The following is a 2,434-nucleotide window of genomic DNA, read 5'->3' as shown; positions in this document are numbered from 1 at the left end:
GGTTAAATACTTAGTAGTCCAAATACTCATTCATAAGATAGTTCTATTTTTAATTTCTTGAAGAACTTCCATACTGTTTTCCAGACTGGCTGCACCAGTTTACATTCCTACCAACTGTGCAAAAGTGTTCTCCTTTCTCTGGATCCTCATCAACACCTTTTGCTTCCTGAGTTAATTGTAGCCATTCTGACAGTTGTAAGGTGTTATCTCATTGTGGTTTTGATTTGTATTTCTCTGATAATGAGTGATGTTGAACATCTTTTCATGTCTGTTTGCTATCTGAGTGTTTTCTTTGGAAAAATGTCTATTCATGTCTTCTGACCATTATTAACTGGATTTTTGTCTTTTGGGTGTTTCATTTGATTAGTTCTTTATAGATTTTGGATACTAACCCTTTATTGAAATGTCTTTTGCAAATACCTTCCCACATTCCACAGGCTGCCTTTTAGTTTTGTTGATTGTTTTCGTCATTGTGCAGACGTTTTTTTATCTTGATGAAGCCCCAATAGTTCATTTTTGCTTTTGTTTTTTCCCTCACTTCAGGAGATATGTCTAGTAATTAACTGTTGTGGCTGAGGTCAAAGAGGTTACCGCCTGTGTTTTCCTCTAGTATTTTGATTACTTTCTTTATCACATTTAGATCTCTCATTTTTTTTTGAATTTTTAAAATATAATTTATTGTCAACAGACACTTGAATTGTGTGTGTGTGTGTGTGTGTGTGTGTGTGTGTGTGTCTGTATGGTCTACTTTCATTCTTCTGCACATTGTTGTCCAGTTTTCCCAGCACCATTTGTTAAAAGACTGTCTTTTATTTCCATTGGATATTCTTTCCTGCTTTGTTGAAAATTAGTTGGCCATAGAGTTGTGGGTCAGTTTTTGGGTTTTCTATTCTGTTTCATTGATCTATGTATCTGTTTTTGTGCCAGTATCATATGTCTTATGGCTACAGCTTTGTAATATAGCTTGAAGACCAGAATCATAATGTCTCCACCTTTGCTAGAAAATCTCATTTTTAACTACACTCAGACTTAGATGTAGAAGCCTTCAGAGAGGACAGCTTCTTTCTTTTGTCATTCTGTTCCAGGTGCTTTTCTTTTGTTTCCTTCATTCTCTTGGCCAAAAGTTTACCATATTCTATAGCCTCTTCCTTATTTTTCTTCGTACCCCATTTCTTCAGACCAATATGCCAATGTTTGTGTTGGAGGACATGTATAGTAATAAGACATGGAACCTTGGGCACTTTTGTTCTAGGTTTCTTACCATCTTTGTTTATGGGCTTTCTCACAACATACTGGTGGACATCATCTTCTTTAGAGAGATTGAAAACTTTGCAGATTCTGCTAACTCTTATGGGCCCATGTGACAAGGCACAATAGTATCAGTGAGTATAGAAATATCCTCCTCCTTTTGTTTACAATGACCAAGATGAGAACACTGAGGTTGTCATCTACAATGTAACCCCAAGTGTATTTGCACTTTTTTTCTCCAGTCTTCCTTATCTGGAACAGGAATGCCCCTTACTCAGCAGCAGGTGGTCATAGCCACAGCTAAAGACACTCTGCTCCATGGGGAACCTTGTTTGTCATTGCCACCACTTATTCAGACTACCTAATCTTTTCATTCTTCACTCAGAACATCAGCAGCAACTTCTGTGACCATATGCTTCTCATAAAAAGTACTGAGCTTGCACTCATCATCCACTTCAATGAATTTCTGGAAGTTAATATCTGGGAAAGATATGTTCAGCTTCATCTTAAAATAGCCTGCCAACTTCAAGGTACCATAAAAAAAGAGTTGTTACAGTCTTTGCTCTCACATCTATTTTTGTCTAAGCGTTGCTATCTTGACTTTTCTTTTCTTTCCTTTTCTTCTTTTTTTTTTTTCTTCAATTTGCATGGAATTCTTTTTACATCCCTTCACTTTCAGTCCATATATGTGTTTAGGTTGAAGTAAATCTTGCAGAAAGTATATAAATGTGTCTTGGTTTACGTTTTGTTTTGTTTTTATCCATTCCACTACTTTATGTCTTTTTTATTGGAGCATCTAGACCATTTGCTTTTAAACTAATGATAGGTATATACTTGTTGTCATTTTGTTAATTGTTTTCCTGTTGTTTTTGGTTCTCCGACCCTTTTGTCTCTTGCTGTCTTTTTTGTGGTTATTTACTTTCTGTAATGTTATTTTTGGCTATCTTTATGTTTATTTTCGTGTGAATGTATTATAGGTTTTGTGTTTGTGGTTACCATAAGATTCATATACAACATCCAAATAATATAATAGTCTATATTAAGGCGATGGCCATTTAAATTCTAACGCATCCTAAAATAACATTTTTACTACCCCTTCCATGTTTTGTGTATATGTTGTCATATTTTACATCATTTCATTCATAATTGTCTTACTTCTAATTATGGCCTTTACTTGTCTACTTAA

General features: G+C 34.9%; 1 pseudogene; it reads right to left on the bottom strand.

The window, feature by feature from the left end:
- Window positions 1-1,013: 1,013 nt before the first annotated feature.
- Window positions 1,014-1,753, bottom strand: LOC147584574 (small ribosomal subunit protein eS6 pseudogene; annotated as a pseudogene).
- Window positions 1,754-2,434: the final 681 nt, after the last annotated feature.

This window comes from Puma concolor, chromosome A1, assembly GCF_028749965.1.
Source record: "Puma concolor isolate L17-30 chromosome A1, mPumCon1.1.hap2, whole genome shotgun sequence".
NCBI lineage: Eukaryota > Metazoa > Chordata > Mammalia > Carnivora > Felidae > Puma > Puma concolor.
This window is presented reverse-complemented; position numbering and strand designations above follow the sequence as displayed.